Raw genomic sequence first — 26,453 nt, 5'->3', positions numbered from 1 at the left:
CAATTGTGGGAAGTAATGATCACAGCTGCTGACTCTGATGTTTTTCCTAGCATGGGTGTTGTTGATAATGACTGCATGGGAAGGTCAAGTGATCAGATTTACAGAATAAATAATAGGGAGTCAAACAGATACAGGCATGCAAACAAAAAAAGATTCTTATTTATATAATGAAGTCAGGATGAATTTGATTTCACTCACTACTCAGGAATTTAATCATTTCTACATTGATCATCATGAACAGAACTTTCTTCTGAAAAAAAAAAAAAGCATTTATCAAGTAGCAGCCTTGACTATACATTTCTTTGGGGCACTGTTTTCATTGTTCATTAGTACCTGCATCATTCTTTAAAAATAATGTTTTAAAAATTATCACTTCCTACAATCCCCTATGATTCAAATAGAACCCTTCTTTTTTCTAAAACAGAAACAAGCAAAAAACTGACATGTCAACAACATCTGCTGGTATTATAACAGTCACCTGAAGTCAAATTTGATTACTTAATAATCTGAATTATCGTGTATCTCAGTGTTTTTTTCCTTTGCATTAATGGTGTCAAAGTCAAATAGAAATGGCAATTGACATATTGACTTAGAAAACCACAAATTGACATTATCTATGTGGTATTGTATTTTTATTTATTTTGTTAAATATTTCCCAATTATGTTTTTCTTATCTCAGAAGCTGGAGTATTTAGGTTTATCAAACAAAAATTACTATAGTCATTGCTAAAAAACAAATTTCACAATCAGCCAGGAGAAATCAGGCACAATATTGGAATAGGGTATTTCCAAAAACAAAGGATCTTAAGATGAAACTGCAAAAAGCATGTTCTGCAAAATTAAGACTACGCATTTATAAAAACAAAACCTTCAACAAAAATTAGTTTTAGAGAAATTTGTTCCTGAAAAACCGTTCCAAACAAGAATGGTAAATAAATACAATTATTAAGAAAAACTGAAATAAATTATTTCATGTTTCTCCAAGACCATTAAAAAAGAAGGATCGTTGAGGGACAAAAAGGATCAAGAAAGATCAAAGAGATGGTCGATCAGTAGAGTAGGGTACACAAGACACAGTAGTCAATGACTATAGTAATTTTTGTTTGATAAACCTAAAGACTCCCAGCTTCTGAGATAAGAACTTACTATTTAACAAAAACTGCCGGGAAAACTGGAAAGACCAGCATCTTACACCATATACCAAGACAGTCAAAATGGGTATACGATTTAGACATAAAGACTGATACTAATAAGCAAACTAGGAGAGCAAGGAATAGTTTGCCTATCTAATTTATGGAAAATGGAAGAATTTATGGCCAAACGAGATAGAGAACATTATGAAATGCAAAATGGATAATTTTGATTACATTAAATTAAGAAGTTTTTTTTTTCACAAAGCCAATGCAACCAAGATTAGAAGAGAAGCAGAAAACTGGGAAACAATTTTTATAACCAGTGTCTCTGATAAAGGTCTCATTTCCAAAATATGTAGAGAACTGAGTCAAATTTATAAGAATATAACCATTCCCCAATTGATAAATGGTCAAAGGATATGAACAGGCAGTTTTCAGATGAAGAAATTAAAGCTATATATAATCATATGAAAAAAATGCTTTAAATCACTATTGTTTAGAGAAAAGCAACTCAAAACAAGAGTCAGGTACCACATCACACCTATCAGATTGGCCAACATGACAAAACAGGAAAATTATAAAAGTTGGAGAAGCTGTGGGAAAATTGGAACACTATGCATTGTTGGTGGAGTTGTGAACTGACCCAGTGAGTGATTCTGGAGAGCAATTTGGAACTATGCCCAAAGGGCTATAAAACTCTACATAGTCTTTGGCCCAGCAATACAACTTCTAGGTCTGTATCCCAAAGAGATCATAAAAAAGGGGAAAGGACCCACATGTACAAAAACATTTATAGCAGCTTTTTTTGTGGTGGCCAAGAATTGGAAATCAAGGGGATGCCAGTCAGTTATGGAATAGCTCAACAAGTTGTAATATATGAACATAGTGGAATACTATTGTAAGAAATGATGAGCAGGCATACTTCAGAAAAACCTGGAAAGACTTACATAAACTAATGAAGTGAGCAGAAACAGGAGAACATTGTACACAGTAAGAACATTGAGCGGTGGCTAACTTTGATAGATTTAGCTCTTCTCAGCAACACAAGGATCTAAGATGACTCCAAAAGACTCATGATGGAAAATGCTGTCCACATCCAGAGAAAGAACTTTGGAGTCAATGCAGATGGGAGTATACTGTTTGCTCTCTTGGTCTCTTTTTTATTTGTTTGTTTCTTCTTTCTCATGGTTCCTCCCATTGGTTCTAATTTTTCTTTACAGCATGACTAATATAAAAATATGTTTAATATGAATGTATATATAGAGCCTATATCATGTTGCATGCTGTCTTGGGGTGGGGAGAGGGAAGAGGAGAAATTTGGAACTCAAAATCTTAGGGAAGTGAATATTGAAAACTGAAAATACATAAATTAATATTTTTTTAAAAAAGGAAAAAGGGTGCCTCAAAAGAAATATTATTTAAGCTATGAATTTTGGAGGGGGTGTTGGAAGAAGAAGTAATATTTGAACGATTTATTTATTTGGGAGAGCAAGGGAAGAATCAAAAGAAAAAATAAAGAGTTACAGAGAAGTGAACAAAATTATAAGGTTTGGGGAAAGGTCAAGTAAATGGGAACAGTAGTTGGTGTTATTCATAGTTGTGTCTGACTGTCAGAATGATGTGCCAGGTCCTATTCAGAGTTGTGTCTGACTGTCAGAATAGTGTGCCAGGTCCTTGTATCTTCCACTATCTCCCAAAGAGTGTCCAGGCTATGTTCATTGCTTCCATGCTGTTATCTGTCCAACTCATCCTCTGCCACCCCTTTCTCCTTTTGCCTTCAGTCTTTCCCAATACCAGGGTCTTTTCCATTGAGTCCTGCCTTCTCATTATCTGGCCAAAATATTTAATCTTCAGCTTCAGGATTTGTCCTTCCAATGAGTAATCTGAATTAATTTCTTTAAGTATTGACTGATTTGATCTGTAGCATTCAGTTTTCCTTATAGTTCAACTCTCACAGCAATATATCACTACTGGCAAAACCATGGCTTTGACTATACAGATCTTTGTAAGCAAGGTCATCTCTCTGCTTTTTAGGATGCCATCCAGATTTGCCATCTCTTTATTTCTAAGAACCAAGTATTTTAAAATTTCATGGCTGTATTTACCTGTATGTGGTGATCTTTGAGCTCAACAATATAAAATCCAACACTGCTTCCATTTCTTCTCCCTCTATTTGCCAGGAAGTGATGGGACCAGTTGCCAAGATCTTAGTGGTCATAGGTGATGTTAAGATCTATCTTTTATGATTCTTTTGTATATTCTTGTCACCTCTTTTTCATCTCTTCTACATCTGTTAAGTCTTTGCCATTTTTCTTTCATTGTGCCTATTTTTGCATGAAACATTCCCTTGATGTCTTTAATTTTCTTTATGAGATCCCTTGTCTTTCCCATTGTGTTTTCTTTTATTTCTTTGCTTTGCTTATTTAAGAAAACCTTTTCATCTCTCCTTGCTGTTCTCTGTAAGTCTGCATTCATTTGGTTATATTTTTCCCTTTCTTCTTTAACTTTTGCTTTCCTTCTTACCTCAGCTTACCTCAGTCTCATCAGATAGCCATTTTGCTTTTTAGTGGTTCTTTTTCTTTGGAATGTTATTCATTGCTGCCTCCTGTACAACATTGCAAACTTCTGTCCGTAGTTCTTCAAGTATTCTGTCTAATCCCTTAAATCTATTCATTACCTCTACTTCATACTCGTAAGGCATGCTGATGAGGTTATAACTAAATGGTCTGATGATTTTCACTAGGTTCTTTAATTTAACTCTGAATTTTGCAATAAGAAGCTCATGATTTGAATCACAACCAGCTCCAGATCTTGTTTTAATTGACTGCATAGAGTTTCTCCACCTCTGGCTGCAAAGTATATAATCAGTCTGATTTAGATATTGACCATCTGGTGATGTCCACATGTGGAAATTACTTTTGGGTTGTTGAAAAAGGGCATTTGCAATGACCAGTGCGTTATCTTGACAAAAGTTTTAGTCTCTACCCTGCTTCATTTTGTACTCCAAGGCCAAACTTGCTTGTTATTCTAAGTATTTTTTGATTTCCAATCCTCTATGATAAATGTGACATCTTTTTTGGTGTTATATTTTTGTTATATTTGGTGTTATTTCTAGAATATGTCTTCGTAGAACTGATCAACTTTGGCCTTTTCAGCATCAGGTGTTGGAGCACAAACTTATGTTACTGTGATGTTGAATGGTTTGCCCTGGATTCAATTAGCTATCATTCTGTCATTTTTGAGATTATAACCCTGTACTACTTTTCTCACCCTTTTATTGACTATGAGAGCCACTCCATTTCTTCTAAGGGATTCTTGTCCATGGTAGTAAATTTAATGGTCACCTGAACCCATTCCCATCTATTTAAGTTCACTGATGCTAAAGGTGTTGATATTTAAACTTTTCATCTCTTGTTTAACCACATCTACCTTACCTTGGTTCATAGATCTTACATTCCAGGTTCCTATTAAATATTGGTCTTTATAGCATTGGACTTTCCTTTTTTCACCAGACACATCTACAGCTGAGCTTCCTTTTACCTTTGGCCCATCAGCTTCATTCTTTCTGGGGTTATTTTTGGTTGTCCTTCACTCTTTTCTAATAACATGTTAGTTACCTTCTGATCTGAAGGCACTTCTAGTCTGTTGTCACATTTTTTACCATTTTAATACGATCCATGGGGTTTTCTTGGAAAAGATACTGGCATGTTTTGCCATGCCACCTTCTCCAGTGGATCAATTTTTGGTCAGAACTCTCCACTATGAACTATCCATCTTAGGTAATCCTACATGGATTCATAGTTCAATTGAGCTACACAGGTCCTTCCACCATGACAAGACCAGTGATCCAAGATTGGGGGAAGCAGCAGAGAGAGTAGTAAATAAGCCTATGCAGATGCCATCATAGCAATAAAGTGCCAAATAAAATATTGTATGAGCAAAATCAAAACAAAAGAAATACCAAAATAGAAACAAAATCCTAACAATCATAATCTTAAATGTGAAGGATTAAAAAATTTAAAATAAAAAAAGAAAATGGCAGCATGGATAAGAAAATAAACTCCAACAATGTTCTGCAAACAAGTAATACATGTAAAAACTAATAAATATACAGAATGAAAATGAATGACTGGAATGAAATTTACTGTGTGTCAGAGGATTCTATAAAGGTAGGAGTTATAAGTAATCTGTTAGATAAAAAAAGTAAAAATTCACAGTATCGAGAGAGATACTAGATCGGGCAGAGCCAAGATGGCAGCATAGAAGCAGGATAACTCTGTGAGCTCCCCCCATAGCCACCTCAAATACCTATAAAATGTGACTCTAACCAAATTTTAGAGCTATAGAATCCACAAAGTGACAGAGAGAAACAAATCTCCCACTGAAGGCCGCTTGGCAGGCTAACAGGAAGGATCCATCGCAGCGTGCTGGGAGCTGAGCCCAGCCCCATATTAGCCTGGGGTTTTAGCCCCAGGGTGGCCCTGACCAGCAGCGGCTGGAGTGGACCTTGGGAGTGTGTATCACCAGCAGCTGTGGTGATTTCCAGAAATATCAACCCATAAATGCCAAAGATAAAGTAAAAGGTCAGTATAGAACTCTGTTGGAACTGGGGGGGACAGAGGCTCTGTCCAGCCTCTGCCCCTGGAGTGAGAAGCAGTGGAGGCATGGCAGCCATATACCTGCCTCCATGTGGCTGCTTCAGAGCTTCTGGCCTGCAGATTGTAGGGTGTGGGGGTGGGGCAAGCAACCATTCAGAGGATAATCACTTGTGCTTTAACCTTCCTGGATCTGGATCACGTTCTTGGGTGGTGGTCCTGAGGTGTATGACCAGTGAGCCAGAGTGTGTGGGGGCTGTAGAAAAGGCACCCTCCTAATAGCTCCAACAGCTGTGAAAACACCTGCGATTTGGGACAAAGTTGTGCCCTCTGGAAGCAGAGTTCTACTGTGGCAAAAAGCTCAAAAGTCAAGTTATTGAGTGGCAACATGAGCAAGCAAAGGAAGCAAAGCAAACACAGCAGTCCAACTTTAGATAACTATTTTGAGGAAAAAAGGATCAAAGCATAGAATGGGAGGAAGACAAAGAAGTCAGAACTCCTGCACCAAAAACTTCCAAGAAAAATATGAATTTGGTTACAGGCCATGGAGGAGCTCAAGAAGGATTTTGAAAATCACTGAAGAGAAGTGGAGGAAAAATTGGGAAAAGAAATGAGAATGATGCAAGAAAATCATTAAAAGAGAGTCAACAACCTGACTGAAGAAAATAACACCTTAAACGATGATTAACTCAAATGGCAAAAGAGGCCCAAAAAGCCAATGAGGAGAAGAATGCCTTAAAAAGACAAATTTTCCAGATGGAAAAAGAATTTAAAAAGCTCACTGAAGAGAATAATTCCTTCAGAATTAGATTGGAGCAAATGGAAGCTAATGACTTTATGAGAAATCAAGATATGAAAAAATAGAAGGCAGTGTTAAATATCTCATTGTAAAAACCACTGACCTAGAAAATAGATCCAGGAGAGAGAATTTAAAAATTATTGGACTACCTGAAAGCCATGATCAGAAAAAAAACCTAGAAATCATCCTTCAAGAAATTCTCAAGGAAAATTTCCCTGATATTTTAGAACCAGAGGGCAAGATAGAAATTGAACAAATTCACCAATCACCTCTTGAAAAAGATTGCAAAAAGAAAACTCCTAGGAATATTATTGCCAGGTTCTGGAGTTCCCAGATCAAGGAGAAAATATTACAAGCAGCCAAGAAGAAACAAATCGAATATTGTGGAAACATAATCAGGATAACACAGATCTAGCAGCTTCTATATTAAGGGATCAAAGGGCTTGGAATATGGTATTCTGGAAGTCAAAGGAGCTAGGATTAAAACCAAGAATCATCTATCCAGCAAAACTTGAGTATAATGTTTCAGGGGAAAATATGGTTATTCAATGAAATAGAGGACTTTCAAGCATTCATGATGAAAAAAACAGAGTTGAATAAAAAATTTAACATTCAAAAACAAGAAGCAAGAGAAGCATGAGGAGGTAAACAGGTAAAAGAAATCATAAGGAACTTTTCAAAGTTAAACTAGTTACATGCCTATATGGAAAAATGATAATTGTAACTTATGAAACTTCTCAGTATGAAGATAGTTGAAGGGAATATAAATGTATATGTGTATATATATATATATGTATACACACATATATGTCTATATAGGAGGGTATATGTATGTATGAATACATATGTGAGTGTGTATGTATATGTACATGTATACATAGAGGGCACAGGATCAATTTAATAAGAAGGGATGATATTTAAAAAATAATTAAGAGGTGTGAGAGGAATATAATGAGAGGAGATGGGGAGAGACAGAATGGGGTAGATTATCTCATATAGAAGAGGGAAGGGATAGCTGTTACAATGGAGGGGAAGAACAGGAAGGGAAAAAGGAATGGGTCAACCTTACTCTCATTGAATTTGGCTTAGGGATGGAGTGACATACATACTAAATTGGGTATCTTGCCCTACAGGAGAGTAGGGGGGAAGGGGATGAGAGGGGGGATGATGAAGTGGAGGGCAGGTTGGGGTGGGGGAGGGTAGTTAGAAGCATACACTTTTGAAAAGGGACAGGGTCAAAGTAGAGAATAGGACCAGTGGGGGGTGGGATAGGATGGAGGGAAATTGTCTTTCACAATTTATCCAGTATGGAAATGTTTTATGTAACTCTACATGTACAACCTATATTGAATTGCTTATCTTCCCAGTAAGGATTGGTGATGAGGGAGGAAGGGAAAGAATCTGGAATTCAAAGTTTTCTAAAAAAATATTATTATTATTATTTTTACATGCAACTGGGAAATAATATATACAGGCACTGGGGTATGGAGATCCATCTTGCCCTACTAGAAAGTCAGAGGGGGAATGGGGGAGGATATAGGACAGAGCAGATTGGAGAAGGGGGTATACAGTGGGATTGCTGTTTTGGGATGGTGGGTAGGGGAAAGACGGGGAGAAAATTTGTAACTCAAAATCTTGTGGAAATGAATGACGTAAGCTAAAAATAAACAAAATTTAATTTAAAAAATAAAAATTTTTTTTTAAAAGAGAGGTACTAAACAGGGAAACTATTATGCTTAAAGGTTCCATACACTGTCATCTAATATCATTATTAAACATACAGATTTTACATAATATTTCATTGTTGTTCAGTAATTTTAGTCATCTCTGGCTCTTCATGACCTCATTTGGGGTTTTCCTTATAAAGGTAGTGTAGTGGTTTGCTATTTTCTTCTCCTGCTCATTTTACAGATGAAGAACTGAGGCAAACAGGGTTAAAAGACTTGCCCAGGGTCACACACCTAGTAAGTTTCTGAGGTCAGATTTGAATTCAGAAAAAATTTTCCTGATTTCACTCCTCTTCCCCACCCCTGCAATCTATCCTTTGCATTACCTAGCTGCCCCAAATAACATAACATCTAAGTTAGAAAAGAAAATGTTCATTGAATTGAGAAAAGACCTAGTAATAGGAGATTTTAAAGTTCTTGTTTGAGATCTAGATAAATATAAAAGAAATGTAAACACAAGGGAAAAAATGTAGATTTGAACAAGCCATAGGAGAAATTAGATTTGAAGAACTTAAGGTGTGTTCTGAATGGCAACTTCAAGAGTATGCCTAGAATCATATGATAGATAATTTACTAAAATAGGCCATGTACTAGGGCAAATAGAAACTATAAATAAATACTAAAGGGTAGAAATGTTAAACAATCTTTAAAACTAGAATGCAGTAAAAACAATGATACCAGGAATATGAAGAAAAGATAAAGAGACTTAATGTATGAACTTTAATGACATCTTAAATAATTAGTAGGTCAAAGAACAAATCATCAAAGCAATTATGAGCTATTTGACAAAGAATAATAATGAAGCAACATATCTTGAGTTTTTGGAGAAGTTTAAATGCATTATTTTTTTTAAAAAATTCTTTAAAACACATCAAGGAGGAAAAAAGAATGAATGAGAATGACATTTTTAAAAAAGGAGTGGAGATCACCAATTAATATACTTGAAAGAAGAACAAAAGAAAACAGTAAACTAAAGGACAAGTAGATAAAAAAATAAGCTAAAAGGACTATAAAATGATAAAGAAAACTAAACTCCCTTTCCTTGAAAAGACTAATAAAATCAACAAAACTTTAGCTAAATTAAAAGACACATAAAGTACTACTCTAATTGAGAACCTATTCTTGTCCCTAAAAAACATTCATTGGTTCTGGCCCATTAAGCCTTCCACTGATAACCATTCTCAAGACTTACAGGGAAACTTTTGGCCCAGTTGAAATTCTTCCACTCCCTGACCCATACTTTTTCTCCCTAGTGGGCTGGTCAACCAGGAACCTGGGTAACTGCATCCCCACCCAAAAAAAGAAAGCCAAATTAATTTAAAATAATACATATATTTCCTAATGAAGAGAAAATAAAAAGTAATTATTGGAACCTACTGTAGATGCTAGCAAATCTGATAAGATAAAGGAATGGATAATTAGCTAAAATATAAAGTACCCCAATAAAAGACAGGGAAGATATTTTAACCCAATCTCAGAAATTAAAATTGAGCAAGCTATGAAGGAATTATCAAAAAAGGGGGAAATCCTGGGCCAAACAGATATCTAGATCATTCTATGAAACATGTAAAGATCAATTGTAGTATATAAATTATCCTCAACAATTGAAATAACACTATTAAAATTCATTATATGAAACAAATGAGGGAGGAATACAGAATAGAAAGGGGATTATAGACCATTATCACTAATAAATGCTGATGCATATCTTAAAATAAATTTATAGCAAAAAGATTGCAGCATGGTAAAGTAGAAAGAATACTTTATTTTAAATCTGAAGTCTGGGTTTGAATCTCACTCTACCATTGACTACTTATGTTACTACAGTGAATCATTTAACTTTTCAGGGCTTTAATTTATATGTAAAGTAGGGGTGGGAATGCCTTGGCTGGATGACTTCTCAGATCCAACCCGCCCCCAAAAACCCCCAAGTTTCTTAATAAGCTATATTTATACCAGAAATATGATGATGATTCAACATTAAGGAAACAATGTAATTATACTAAAAACAAAAACAACCTAAACCATTATATCAATAGAATAAAAAAAAAACCTTTGACAAAATATAGTACTCATTTATAAAGAAAAACAACCTTAAATCTAGTTATATAATGACCATTTTAATGTCATGCTAATAACCAGTATTTATATAGAATTTTGAAGTTTAGAAAGTATTTTCCTAATAACCCTGTTGAGGTATGACATTTTTCTAGATGAAAAAACTGAGGTTCAGACAGGATTAAATAACTTTCCCACTATCATATAGCTAGTAAAGGATATGCATCTTGTGCATCTGGGTCTCCTGACCAAGTCCAGTGCTATTTCCACCAAACCATAGTATTTCTTATACTTGAAGTGGTGTCTTAGTATAGGAATAGAATTCTTGCAGGGATAGGGGAAGGCAGTGACTTAATACATATTATTGATGGTTCTAAAATAGTTTTAGGAATAAGTTATCTCCTACCCATCCGACTCCTACAATTTTTTTTCCCTGAGTGAATAATTATTTAGGCAGTGAGTGGGTAAAAAAAATCATATTTTAAACTTCAGTTTACCTAAGTTACTGTCTACCCTTTCTAGTTCTTCTGTCTGTGACACCCACATACTGATCTTCAATTCCTCCTATGTTCTTAATAGCACAGACAAGACACAGTTGCCTACCTTCCTAGTTGGCTAGCTCACTGGAGAGACCAGGTGTAGGTCAGGGCATGCAGGAGTTGTCTAGTGGGCCAGTATATTCCCTTTAGGTCTTTGGAATGGATGTCGGGAAGGATTAATGGGCCAAATTCAATGGTTGCTCTTTTGGGAAAAATAGTGGTTCCTTAGGGCTGGCCTTTATGTATCTAGAAACCTATCTAGGAGATCAGAACCATTCCCTGCCTGAAATGATTGTATTCTAAGTGAATGTTTTAGCTATGGCAGTGCCTGGAAGTTCTAATACACTAGCCTAAATATCCTTTCCAAATTTAAACTTTTCAGGGACATCCTTTATTAGACTGATAAATTAGAACCTAATGTGTGTAGTAGAATAGATACCCTTCAGCCTGTGCTACTTCTAGTTAGTAAATGCTTTGTGTGTCAGATATATTTTTTCTGTTTTGCATTTTGCCATTTTTCTCATTCATACTGCCTAATACACACCTGTATCATTTTTTATTTCTTGCCACTTTTACCTGATCATTCAGTAGTTTGAACAGATGAAGGCCATGGTGCCTACAATATCAGGATAAAATACATACCTAGTTAGATATTTCCTTTCAAATGGGACCTCTGAAAGCAAATTGTATTTGAAAGTAGGGACTTCCAGTAGAAGGAATGAATTATAAGGAGTGTATTATAATGGAAATACTTGTTGAAACATTAAATTATTGTGAATAAGTATTTTTCTTATCTTGTTTACTTAATTTAAAATGGGCATTGTCTATGGAAAAGGTATCTTCAAGGCTTCTTTTCAGAGAATATTTCAGAATACTACATCTGTGTCTAGTTCGTTTAATAGTCATTTAGGTGCCTACTATGTGCTGAGGCTGGAGATACAAAGAAAAGAACACAATGGTTTTTAACTCAAAGAGATTAGACTTTATTAATCAACTCAGTACGTTAAAGTATGATGCCATGGTGATCAAGATGTATGTTCAGGGGCGGCTAGGTGGCATAGCGAATAGAGTACCCACCTTGGAGTCAAGAGGACCTGAGTTCAAATGCGGCCTCAGACACTTAACACTTACTAGCCATGTGACCTTGGGCAAGTCACTTCACTCTTTCCTATACAAATCTATTCAATCACAGTCACAAAATATGTCAGGAAGGAGAAGACTCAGACAGAACTTTACAGTTGAAAGAGACTATTAGGTGAGAGAAATATAGATGGAAGAGTACAAGACTCTCACTATTACTGTAAAAACAACTCATATAACTTACGACTACATTTCCTGTCTTCAGGTTACTGATTCATGGCTCTCTTGCTAGCTTCTTAACTGTAGGGGAAGGGGCAGGAAGGCTCTGAACCAGTGAATGGGAAATAAAGAGGAAAGTTTGCAGATAAGATCCCACTCTTGAAAGATTTCTTAGATCCTTCATTTTAGTTTCAAGCTGGAAGCAGCTTAATAATGTTATGTGACCACCATTCCAGTGAATTCATAGAAATGTAAATCATGAATTTTTAATTATGTTTTCTTTGGGGGTTTTGATTTCAACCAAATTCCTGCTGTCTCCTCAAATTTGAGCAGTTTCTGCTGATGAGCTTATTTAGCTCAGTTGTTTTTTTTTTTTTAAGCAATCGGGGTTAAGTAACTTGCTCAAGGTTACACGGCCAGTTATTTCTGGGTGTGGTGCTAAGTATTTGAGCCTGGATTTGATCCCCAGGTTGTCTGGACACTTGGGCCGGTGCTCTTACTCACTGAGCCACCTGGCCGCCCCTAAGCAATTGGGGTTAAGTAACTTGCTCAAGGTTACACAGCCAGGTGTTTCTGGGTGGGTGCTAAGTGTCTGAGACCAGGATTCGATCCCCAGGTCATCCCAACACTGGAGCTGGTGCTCTTACTCACTGAGCCACCTGGCCGCCCCTAGTTTTTTTTTTTTTTAATTTTCTGACCCTGCAATATCTTCCATATTCCATTCAAATTACCATAAAACCAACTGCCTGGGCAACCAAGTGGCATTTTAAAAGTATGCATTATGACAGAGAATAGTGCAATTTCTATTATTTATTTAAGAAATAGAAATGAAGTTTTTTTTTGTTTTTCAGATATCTGTATCTAGACAATGTGTGAATAGATTTTACTTGGAGAAATGGTAGGTAGAGCTCAGGAAGCTTAACAATTTCCCATTTCTGACTGAATAGAAACGTACATCAGAAGAATAAAATTGACCCCCATTTCCTTTCTCCACTCTCATACACCCTGGTAAGAAGTGTGACTAGCTTTTATTTGAGAGAATTAGCACTTTAGGATTTACTTTGGGTACAGCTGAAGAGCTAATTAGATTTTTGAAAGGTGTGATTCCTACTATACCTTTCCCCCCAAGTCCTAGGAAACAAACTTTGAAATCTGATTTTCAAAGATCTTACTCCAACTTTTAAATTTTATAGATGCTTGTGAAAATGCCTAAAGAGAATACCTTTTTATGGATTGTGGGCTCCAAAAGAGCATTAAGTTAAACACACCTTGAAAAGGACCAAGTTTTTAAATGGAAAATGATAACCATAAAGTTGGTGTTTGGGGTTTATTTGTCAACTTAATTCCACAGGGCTTGCTTAGTACCAGTCCATTATCCATTGCCAGTGGGTATTGCTTTCACCAGTTCCATTTGGGGCTACTGTATTTACAAAGATGGTTAGAGTCCAGAGAAAAAGCATTAGAGTTGCATTTTGCAGTGTGGGGGTGGGTGGTGATAATCAGGAAGTAGGGAAAGCATAACTGTATAGTATTTTATATTTTAAATTTTTCATAATAAATCCTTTGGAGCAAGTTTTATTATGAAAAGCTTGAAGTCCAAGGAAAAGTCTCTCTAAGCTTAATGGATTTGTGAAATTGATTTTTTGAAACTGGATGTAAGCTTTTGCTTTATATTTATTAAAAGTTTTTAGATTCAGTCCAGGGTTCTAGACCACCAAATCTTTTTGTATCTTACTGTACTCTCCATTCTAGAAGCTACCTTTTCTTATTTTCTTGTCTTTTGGAAATTGGATGGAAACACATCCATACTACCTAAGCCTATACAAGTAGTAAGCATCAAAGGTGGGATTTAAACCTAGGTTCTCTGACTTCAGAAGTTTTTCCACTACAATAATATACCCTGTGTTGAGTTTGAGATGCCTTTAGGAAAAGACTGGAGAAAACCATTTCAGCCAAGTGATAGATTAAGAAGACAGATTTTAAGATACCAAAGAGGGCTGAAGAGGGAATAGGAGGTGAGGAAATGAAGCAATGAGTGGTAGTCACATCTCATCAGTACCTTCTGCCACTCTGAGTGGACCCTCTGACTAGAGGGGGCAGGGCCATGAGCTTTAGCACCTCAATTTGAGGACTGTGCTCAGGACAGTTTTTCTTCCTATTTCCCATCAGTTATCTTACTTTTGGACTTTGTTGAGTTTGAGATGCTTGCATGATGTCCAGTGGAGAACTATCTAGAAGCAGCTAGCATTGTGCGACTATAGCTCTGGGGAGAGTCTAGGGATGAGTAGGTTATATATGGGCATCATCTTCATAGAAATGACAATAGAATCCATGACAACTGATGAACTCTGAGAGAGATGGTATAGAGAGAGAAAGAAGAGGGCACAGGACTGAGTCTTATAAACCCATAGTTAGAGGGTGAAACATAGATGGTAATTTTGTGCAGGAGGAAAATGAAGAGAATATTGATGTCACAAAAACCAAGAGAGGAAGGAGAGGAGGAAAGGAACAAGTATTTATTAAGTGCCTACTTATGCCAGGCATTGTTCCAAGTGCTTTACAAATATTACCTCATTTGATCCTCACAACAACCCTGGAAGATAGATGCTGTTATCATTCAGATGAGGATAAGTGACTTTTTGAGGTTTATACAGTTATTACTAAGTGGGGTTGGATTTCAGCTCAAACCTTCTAGACTCCAGGCTCATTGTTCTATACTGCCCTTTGCTAAGCTGACCTGGTCCCCTTTGTTTCCTGTAAAGTCTCACTGGAGCAGGAAAGGTCTGTGTGGGCAGCATCTGCTGTTGCAAATTATTTGTTTGAATAGTGATTGCTTAGTCTTTTCTAAGCCATGGTATTGAGAATAGATCAATACATCTGACACATATGCAGTCTATCCCTTTCCAGGTTACTGATAAAAATGTTAAATAGCCCAAAGATAAGCATAGGTCCTTGGACCTTTCCACCAGAAGCCTGCTTCCAAGTTGGCAAGAAACTAGTAATGACTGTTCTAGGAATCTGGACATTCTACAGTTTCCCAGCCTACTTAATGCTACTTTCATCTCATTTGCATCTCTCTACGTTTCTGTTAAAATTGGGTAAGAAACTTCATCAAAAGCTTTTTTCCCTAAATTTTAGATAATGTAATCATTTAAAACATTCTCCCAAACTACCATGACATTAAACTCTGTCATTCCTGTCTCAGATTGTAAATAACCTCATATTCTTCAGGCTCCAATTTGGATACTTACTACCTGTGGTAGTGACCCTTGGAAAGGAGCTTAACCCCTCTTGTCTGATTTCCTCCCCATGAAATGAGGGGGTGGTATTCTTGGTGACTTATATGATCCCTTCTAGCTCTGAATGTCTAATCTCTTAAGCCCCTGTTCTGAGCTGAGTGCCCATGTGCTGACTCCATATTAGGCTTGTGTCTGTCATAGGCAGTGATCTCTAGGCTGATGGCGTTAGGATCTCTGTTCATTGAGTTTTGTGTAGATGAAGGGGTAAGTAAACCAATGGATTTTGTCATTACAAATTAGCAAGATCTGAGTGCTGAGAAAAAGAAGCAATGTAATTATTTCATGATTGGGCTATTCCCAGACTGATTAGATGATTTTTTTCTCCTGAAATGGCCTTGCAGGACATTTCTAAAAGAGATTGGCAAGGCAGGAGCTTGGATGTGAATAGTAAAGGAAGAGGGGGTAGTACATACCTGTCTGGTGTCAGGAGGGATTGGAATATAGGTGATTGGTTCTTATTGAACAAATGAAAGTTCATTACTAAGAATTTTTTCATTCTTTATACTAGTATTACTGGTACATAGCAAAATGTCTTACATATAGTAGGCTCTTAATAAATACTTGATTGCTTACGAAAGAGCTATGTATATACCACAAAAAAGGTAAATAGAATCATTATAGGACTTGATCCCTTAGAGCCCATTTACAGGATAAAGTGTCTGACCCTCTGATATCAGAAGACATACTAGGTAAGCCACTTAATCTTTATGAACCTTATTTCCTTGTCTGCAACATTGGGCTAATGTAACATTTTTCAAGCACTTTCAGGTTTTCAAAGTGCTTTCTCCACAATATCCTGTTAGGGTAGATGAAGTTGGTATAATTATTCTTGCTAGGGCTGAGGGGCTTTGCTTTGGAGTGGGTTAGGGCTTCTTGTAAAGCTTAAGGAGACTATATTGCCTGCCAAGCTAATATTTGCTCTTTCTAAGATAGAATGCCAGGGGCTTTGGCTGACAGAATGCATCTGCTTTTGTGCAACTATTAGGATAAGGTTTGGGAGACTTGCTTAAGGGAGCTGCACAATGTATCAAACTAATGTTTAGACTATATGGCATGTGAAGCTGTATTACTTGTGTCAGGCTTGTATTTATGGTGTATCCCGTGTTAAACTAAGTATATGCTTAGTGGGAAAGGACTGTGGGGATGTTTAATTCATCAGATTTTTCTTATGCAAATGACTAGTGACTCTGGAGGGAAACTACTTCAGTCAAATTAGAAGATCCTGGACAAGGGTCTTGGGCACCAGTATAGTGAGTGAACAGGCTTGATTTAATTGTTTTTATGACCTCCTTTTCCTGAAGAAATTGTGGAATAGGTTGGCCTGTGTGGGAAATGGTACTATGGTTAAAAGCAACTATTATGAATAAGTGGTCAGAAGAGGGTGGTAGAAGAATTGAAGGGAGAGGTTTGGAATCACTGCCTTGGGTAATGGGAAGGGCAGAGGTGTTATAAAAGGTCTTGGCAAGGGTAGCAGCTGACTCTACAAACCCGTTTCTTCCCAGTATGCCAAATAGACTCTTCTGTAGCTCTTAAAAATATGCTCCATAAATGACTGTTGAATATTTGATAAAAGAATGTCTAGAAATGAGAGGACCTCACTGGCTTTGTCCACAAGGCTCCAACTTTATGCCATATATAAGTAACCACTGGGGAATTCTATTCCCTTAAGCCACCTATTCCAATAATAACTGACATTCACCTGTGGCCTTAAGTTCTTCCAGTGTACATTATCTCACAGGGACCTTACAACAACTCTCTGTGGTAGGTACTACCAGGTATTATTAACTTTGTTTTGCAGATGAGGAAACTAAGACTCAGCAATATTAAATGATTTTCCCATTTCACACAGTTAGGATTTGAGGCAGGATTTTTTGGCTTCAAGTTCATCACTCCATTTCAGGCTACCAATTTGTAGGAGAAAGAGTGTTATCTTGAGTCCATTGAGTACCTAGTTCTTGGTTTTTTTCTGCTTTTGAATTTATATACTAATAAGTAGTTTGTTAAAAATGTGATTTCTGCAAGTAGTTTCTCCAGACTTAGAAACCATTTATGGTACAAATTCAGAAAATATTAATGTTTTGTTTTAGTTTTAAATTTTAAAAAATTTGATTTCATTTATACATATATGTATGTATATATATACATATATATATATATATATATTATATATATATATATATATATATAAAATATATATTTGCTTTTTGGAGGGGGAAGGGCAGGGCAGTTGGGGTTAAGTGACTTGCCCAAGGTCACATGGCTAGTTTTTGTGTAAAGTGTCTGAGACCGTATCTGAACTCAGGTTCTTCTGACTCCAGGAACAGTGCTCTATTCACTATGCCACCTAGCAGCCCCAATTTTGTTTTTAATATTGCCTTTATTTCTCCAGTATGTTCTCCTTCAGTCTCTCACCTACACAGTCATCCATTTTCTCAAAGAATAAAAGAAAGAAAGTGAGGGGAAAAAGCAGTTCAGCAAAACTATCAAATCAGGTTGACAATATATGCAGTAGCTTATATCCATAGCTACTAATCTCTGAAAATCTCTTCTTCAGGGCCAAATTTAGTCATATAGTATGTGCTTTTGATTTCTTGTTGCCATTCTGTCCATTTACATTTTTATAGTTATTGCATATGCTGTGTTTCTATTCTGCTTATTTGATTATATCAAATCATATAATCTTCCCATGCTTCTCTATGTTCTTTATAATTCTCATTTAGTGGTAATATTCCATCATATTCATGTACCACATTTATTTTAGCCATCCTCCATTGGTCATAATTTCCTTTGTTTCTAATTCTTTGTCACTATAAAAGTGCTTCTATAGATATTTTAGTGTTTATTGAACTTTTATTTTTATCTTTGGCCTCCTTTCAACTAAATATGCCTAGTTGTGAGATCTCTGGGTTAAAGGTTATGATATCTTAATTGCTTTTCCTCCGTAATTCTAAATTGCTTTCCAGAATGATTGGAACTAGTTCATAGTTCCTCCAATAGTGTATCAGTTTACTTGTCTTTCCAAAACAGCAGATCCTACAGATTGGCCAAGATGAAAAAAGATGGGAATAATCAATTTTGGAAGAGTGGTAGAAATATATTTTACTGATTTTACAAAAAAATTTACAAGGTGATATATTGTTTAGAATCATGAAGTCCATGATACTATTTTGCCACATATATTTCTGGCCTTGATGGCCAGTAGAAAGTTCATAGGGGAAAAAAAAACCAACGGAATTAATATTACTCCTGCTGTAGGCTTTCCATGTCAGTTCATTTCCTGTAGGTTGTTCGCTGTTGTATCAAAGATCAGAGCAGCTGGAATCAAATCCCTGTGATTATTAAGGCAGTAATTGCTGATCATGTTGACACTAGTTGTATTAACTAGTGCTTAAATAATTGAAAATGTTTCCTACCAGACAAAGCATAGATTTAAGGCTTCTCTGCTTATATTAAGGACAATACCTACTGTTAGTAGTATCCAGGTAATAGTAAAAACATTTTTTCATATGATTTTATTTTATTAGTGTGTCTGAAAATATGATTATATTTTAGTAATGTCTGAAAATACTTATTCCCTTAGATAGAGTGAAGCTAATGACTTGCCTTAAAGAGTAAAAAACTATGTTTTTTTTATGAGGAATAGAACAATATGCTAACATTGTGTCACAGAACCTTTTAGAAATGCTGGCTAGAAGGTCACAAAACTTAGCCTCAATATTGTTTTTCCATATTCTAATGAGAAGCATATATTCACTATCAATGTAGTGTAGTCACCCGATTTGTGGATTAGGAAGGCTCATAGTCAACCAAAATATATTGCTTCCTTTTTTTGGCTCCTTTATTTTAAACCCCTTGAGGCTTTGTTTCTTAGGAGAAGGATTTACAGTGATAGAATTCTGCTTCATGAGAGAAATTATAATATGTATTGCTCACATCATGCTTTAAGGTTTGTGAACCACTTTATATATATATATATATATATATATATATATATATATATATATCACCTCATTTGATTCTCACAACAATTTAAACACATTTTCACTTTCAGATATTTCCAATGTCATTGAAATGTTTGTTTTTTTGACCTACATATCATAGTTTCCAAATTAATGAACTGAATTTCTTGAGTTCTTGATTATAAATTACATTTTGTCCAGACAATATTTCTATTTTTACTTCCACAAAAGTCCCCATACTAATGCCTCATTCTAGGATGGAGATTACCCTGTTTCCTTGAAGACTAATGGTACTAAAATTTAGTGATTTAGACTTATAACCATCATAATAACATGACAACTTGAGTGATTTCTCCAGAGGCAAAATGGATTTTTTGAGATAGAATACTAAGATATGTTGCAAGCAAAGGCTTTAGAAATTTCTTATCTTATAGTGACATTTTTTGAACTGATGTATGTCTTTACATAGAAAAGAAAAATATATTTTATATCCTACCACGTTTTTGAGACTGTATTCATAGTTTTCATAATATACTTTCATTTCATGTTTCATAGTATACTCATGGCTTTCTGTGACTACAAAGTAAAGATGATATTCTTGAAGGCAACTGTAGTAATGGGAAGTTATGTATGTAAGGTTGCAACCAAAATGAAATTGCATCTTTGAACATCATGCTGTTCTTTGTCAGTTAATCTGTTTGATGATAGATTTTGTTAAATGGGAAGAACTGGAATTCATGAAAGAGAGAATCTACTTCCGTCACTGCCAGATATAAAAACTGATGGATTTGTCATGCATATAAAAAAGCCTCCCACCATATTATTCCCTCAGAAATCCATCCTCCTACTTGTGAAACCCACCCAAGCCTATTGACTAAACCTAGAAAAACAAACTGAACTCTCCTCCTCTTCTTTCTCTCTTCCACCTCCAGTTTACACGGAAAAATTCATGGAGTCATTTGAAACATTTTAAAGTCACATAGCATAACATGGAAAACTTTCTGAGCCCTTCCGTTTTGATATGCTCCTTAATGTTCTTGCATGTCTATACCTAAATAAGTACACCAAGGGTTTAGGTAGGCTTGATCAGTTATCTGCACTGTCTTGAAGATACTGTTTAAGATTCTGCTCTCTTACTTCCCTGAAACATAGAACCAGTCATAGGATCTCAGTTCATTTGAAATTTTGATCCTCTTCTAATGTGAGGGGTGCCACCAAAGGATTGACTAGTATTAACCATTTCATCTTAAAATCGCAGTTTGTATGACTGTGGAAAGAGTATGATATTTTCCATCTACGTGCAGGATTTTGGTCTGAGTCATTTCCATCTTTCATGGAGCACTTGGCAAATCTTAGAGGATTGTTTCTAAAATATTCCCAGATGTGACGAATACTTCAAAATTGTTTATAAGTGTTCTTAACATAATTGTACATGTGATTTCAAAAACACAACTTTGCTGTTTTTCTGTACTTAGCTTTTTGAATTTTTCTCAGCTAAAAATATTGTTTTTGAACTGTGAAAGAAGAATTCAGCAGAGTGGCAATCATCCATCATCCTAATTTAATAAACCTTTTAAAAATATCAGAAGATAGAAAGCATGGTGGTAGGCACTGGTGATGCAAAGGTGAAAAAAAAAGTGAAGTGGCCTTTTCTTAAGGGTCTTTAAGGGTCTTTACAGCCTAGTAAGAGGATTTGCAACACACAGAAAATAAATGAGTCATGGTAGAATGTGACAAGAGACAAAGACAGATACAGTCCTTTTTCTTTTTTCTCTCTTTGAAAGCATTGTTATTTTGGTTGTATGAATGCACTGGGAAAGCAACTGAGTCTCCTTTCAAAGATAACAAAAAGTATGGCATTTTAGTTTTCATTTTAGTGGTTGAGAAGCATCATGGTATAGTGTATTGACAGCTGGATTTGGAGTCAAGAAGATATGGATCCAAAAGTTCTGCTTCTATATATACTGACTCTGATACATACTGGCTGTGTAAACCTGGGTAAGCCCTTAAATTTTGAGGGCCCTTCTCATCTCTCCAGGGCTATAATCTGCTGAGCAACAAATGTTTTGCATTGGTAGACCTCTTTGTTCCAAATAATCATCAGTTATCTTCAGTCATTTTCCTCATCAGGAGTTTTTTTAAACAAATCAAACCTCTGGTAACAAAACAAAAATGACAGATGCTTGAGGGGATGTGGAAAAATTGGGACATTAATTCACTGTTGGTGGAGCTGTGAACTGATCCAACCATTCTGGAGGACAGTTTGAAACTATGCCCAAAGGGCTATAAAACTGCATGCCCTTTGACCCATCAATACCACTACTAGGTCTATATCCCAAAAAGATCAAAAAAAGGGAAAAGGACATATGTGTACAAAAATATTTATAGCAGCTTTTCTTGGCAAAGATTTGGAAATTGAGGGCATGGCCATCAATTGGGTAATGGCTAAACAGGCTGTGCTGGATGATTTTGCTGAAATATTGTGTTATAAGAAGTGATGAGCACAAGGTGGTTTCAGAAAAATCTGTGAATACTCTTATGAAAAATGAAGTGAGCAGAACCAAGAGAACATTGTAAACAATAGCAATATTGTAATGATGATCAACTGTGAAAGACTTAGGTACCTCTGATCAATACAGTGATCCAAGACAGTTCCAGAGGACTCATTATGAAAAATGTCCACCTCCAGAGAGAAAACTGATCAACTGAGTCCAAATTGAAGTATGATTTTTAAATTTTCTTTATTTTTCTAGTTTTTTTTTTGCAACATGGCTAATGTAGAAATGTGTTTTGCATGATTACATATGTATAATAGATGTCATATTTCTTGCCTTCTCAGTGGATGGGGAAGGGACTCAAGGGATTGAGAGAATTTGAAACACCCTGTTGTTTAGAAATGAATGTTAAAAACAAACAATACATTTTTAAAAAGGAAAAAGAAAAAAGCAAGACAATTTCTACTCTCAAGGGGTTCACCTTCTAAAGGGGGAGGTGACACATATGGAAAGTTTTAGTTACAAGTGAGATGGAAAGGTCCCATGGCCCATAAGTATATTAGCAAAAGTAAAGGTTAATACATCTTTTAAAATGTTGTTTCCACTGATAAGATCATATCTGTTGCTGTCAGGAACTGTCCTAGGTAGTGAAGAGAAGGAACAGTTGTACTGCCTTTAGAAGTGTGGTCAGGGCCTGGACTTGAACCCAGTTGAGTAGGGCACTTATTCTCTGAGGTTACATAACCTGGTCATCTGGGAATAAAAGAAGGCACTGCCATATCCACATCAATTGAAAATGGTTAGCTTATCTTCAGAAATAAGACATGGAGAAAAATAAATATCATAAGAAGTTAATTTAGACTTACAGGGTTGGGATGGCTAGGTGGTGCAGTAAATAGAGCATTGGCCCTGGAGTCAGGAGGACCTGAGCCCTTACTAGCCATGTGACCTTGGGCAAGTCACAACCCCAATTGCCCTGCTCTCTAAAAAAAAAACCAAAAAAAAAAAGAATAGACTTACAGGGTTACATCTTCAAAATCATTTTCAAGATCAGGACTTAATGATCGAATTGGTTATGGTGATTCATTAAATGGAGCTGTTTTTAGCAGCCCTCTGGTGACCAGTCACCCATCATGTTTAATATATTTTATCTCTGGTTCCTTATTTTTTCCTCATGGCACAGTATTACTTTCTTTTTTCTATGAGAAGTTATTGCACAATACAGGAGAGGGAGATTTGCATATATACATGAGATTGAAAGTATAAATTCAGTAAGGTTTCTTCCATACCTAATAATAATAGTTAATATTTATATGGCACCTATTGTGTGCCAGCATCATGCTAAGTGCTTTGCAAATATTCTCATTTGATCCTTACAACAATCCTATGAGGTAGGCACTGATATTGTCCCCATTTTATAGTTGAGGCAAAGTGAAGTTAAGTCAATTTCCCAGGGCCACATAGCTAATAAGTGACTGGGGCAAGATTTGAACTCAAGTCTTCCTGACCCCAGCTCCAACATTCTATTCATTGTACCACTTAACTGCCTCAGGCTGCTTAACCTAGTGTGCTGTGGGACACTTGAAAATCTGTTAGTATAATTAGTAAAAAACCAAGTGATAGCAACCCACGTATCTTTGAGGAAATTAATTTTCTTCTTCTGCATCTTTGCTTAGCCCTTTGGATCCAAATTGTAGGATAGAAGATTTTCTGGAATATCAGAAATCTTTTATATGTGTAAAGTCTTCAAAAAGAACCTTGAAAATAATCATGGTCTATCATCTTAATGATGCTTTAGGAGGTCAAAAATTTCTTCCATTCCCTAAATGTGTTTGCTAACCCATTAATGTGATTTTCCTAAAGCACAAATATGACCATTGACTGTTCCTCTCCCTCTCAGTAAAATCTTAATGGACCCTTATTTCCTCCAGATTAAACATATACTCCTCTGTCATGTGAAGATCTTTATAGGGACAGCTAAGGTGGCACATTGAATAGAGCACCGGCCCGGAGTCTGGGGGACTGAGTTCAAATCTGGCCTTAGACACTTAACACTTACTAGCTGTGTGACCTTGGGCAAAGTCATTTAAATCCAAATGCCCTGCCTTCCCCCTCCAAAAAAAGACCAAAAAAAGTATCTTTATAACTGGGCCCTTTCTGCTTTTCCAGCCTTTTTGCTATCCCCATGTATTTTCTTGTCTAATCAAAGTAGCCTTCTTGTTATTTCTTAAATAGGATACTTAACCTGCTGTGTCTGTGCTTTTGCACTGGCTGTCCCCCATGCCTTCCAAGCTTTTCCTCCTCATTTCCTTCTCTGGGAACTTTGTTTTTCTTCAATTCTCAGCTGAAGCACCATCTTCTATATAAGACCCTCCCTGCACTACCCCTTCAAATGCTAGTATCTTCCTCTGCAAGGTTATCTAGAACCTGATTTGTATGCATTTTGTATATATACAAATATGTTCATTCCTCCCCATTAGAATATAAGCTTCTTGAGGGCAAGGACTATATTTTTTTTGTCTTTGTATTTCTAGCATTTAGCACAATCTGTAGTAGGTAAGTAATAAATGCTTGTTGATTGGTCAGTGAAAATAATTATTGATTATCTTCTTGATAAGAGATAACTCTACCTTTCCAGGACTAGCAACATTGTGTAATGATAAGCTATGAATGACTTAACTATTCTCAGCACTACAGTAATCCAAGACAATTCCAAAGAACTCATGATGAAAAATGCTATCCAAACCTAGAGAAGGAGATGACAGAGTCTGCATGCAGGTTTAAGCATACTATTTTAACATTATTTTTTTCATGGTTTTTTTTCCTTTTGGTCTATTTGCTCCTTGACAATATGATATATACAAAGATACCAGTGAAACAATCTTTGCCTTCAGAGCACTTGAAGTGTACTAAGGTCAATACAACTGGTACACAAAGAAATACATGGCAGATCAGAATGTCAGTGTAAAAGGAAAGATCTTGAAAAAATGGAAAATTTGTGGAGGAGAAGATGACCTTCACTGAGGGGGGAGTAGGAATTGAGTGTAATTTCATACAGGAGTCCCATTCCCATTCTCTACTCCCTCTCCACAGAAAGAGAAAGATGTCAAAAGGTGGAAATGATGAGTCCTTGCATTCCAGTCTTGGAAGGGGAGATGATCTATGTGAATATATGGAGGCAGGAAGATAGCAAAATGAGATAAGGGAAGAGCTAATAATCAAATTTGGCTGTAATTTAGGATTTTTAGGGGAATAATGATATAGTTAGAGACCATATTGTGGAGATCCTTAAATCCCAGGCTAAGGCATTTGTGATATCCCAGGTTGGGTCACAAAATATTTTTGAGCAGGGTAACGATATGTACAGGTATGAAAGATACTTTGGCAGTTGTATGAAGCATGGATTGGAAAGGGGAGAGCTTGGATATAGGGAGACCTATTAGGAGGCTATTGTGATAGTCTAGGTAAGAAAAGAAAAAAAAGTTATGAACTAGGGTGATGACTATGTGAATGGAGAGGATGGTATATTTGTAAAAGATTCCTTAGAGGTAGAATGGAAAGAACTTGGTAAAAGATTGTCTATGGGGGAATGAAGGGGAGAAAAAAGTCGAATGACTAGATTAATGTTGATGGCATCAACAGATATAGGGGCAATGAAGAGAGGTACAGGTTTGGGGGAATGAATGATGAATTTAGTTTTAAGTATGTTGAGTTTGAGAAGCCTATCATACATCTAGGTAGAGGTGTCCACCCGGCAGATGGAAATAAATGTATATTCAGTAACGCAAGAAAGAGATTTGACTGGGAATAGAGACTTGAGAGTCACCTGAATAAAAGTAATAATTGGACCCATTAGAGTAATTGAAATTTCCGAGGGAAAGAGAAGGAAGGCAAGGACAGAGTCATGGGGTATGATTAATTCCATGAGAGCCTGAGAAAGAACAGTTAAGTAGGGAGAGAATTGGGGAAAAACAGGTGAAGAGTATGATCATATGAATGAAGGAAGCATTTTTTAAGTGCTTACTATGAAAAGCTTTGTGCTAAATACTAGGGATACAAATGGAAAAATAAGCCCTTCCCAGCTTTCAGAGAGCTTTAATGGGGTAGATATGGAAGGTTTCATCTACTAGTCAGATGGAAAAGTCCTCTGGTCCTTACAGTGCAGCAACAAAGCAGATGGTAATACATTTTTTAATTTGTTTATTTTTAGTTTTCAACATTCATTTCCACAAGATTTTGAGTTACGGATTTTCTCCCTCTCCCCTACCCCAAAATAGCGAGCCTGCTCCCCCATCCCCCTTCTAACTTTCTGGTAGGGCAAGATGAATTTCTGTATCCCAGTGCCTGTATATCTTATTTCCCAGTTGCATGTAAAAAACAATTTTTTTAGCATTTGTTTTTAAAACTTTGATTTCCAGATTCTTTTCCTTCTTCCCTTCTCACCCACCCCCAGTGGGAAATAAGCAATTCAATATAGGTTGTACATGTGTAGCTACACAAAACATTTCCATAGCAGATATTTTGTGAAAGACTAACTATATTTCCCTCCA

General features: G+C 36.1%; 1 protein-coding gene across 6 annotated transcripts in view; it reads left to right on the top strand.

Moving 5' to 3' along the window:
- Positions 1 to 26,453, top strand: part of KLHL32 (kelch like family member 32) — a 333,784-nt gene that overhangs the window by 57,599 nt on the left and 249,732 nt on the right. The gene's annotated exons all lie outside the window — the stretch shown is intronic.

This window comes from Petaurus breviceps, unplaced genomic scaffold (genome assembly GCF_028583685.1).
Source record: "Petaurus breviceps papuanus isolate PSGF00001 unplaced genomic scaffold, PetGlider_PUasm1.0 90977, whole genome shotgun sequence".
Classification (NCBI taxonomy): domain Eukaryota; kingdom Metazoa; phylum Chordata; class Mammalia; order Diprotodontia; family Petauridae; genus Petaurus; species Petaurus breviceps.
Note: the sequence above shows the minus strand (reverse complement) of the source record. Positions and strands in the feature narration are given on the sequence as shown.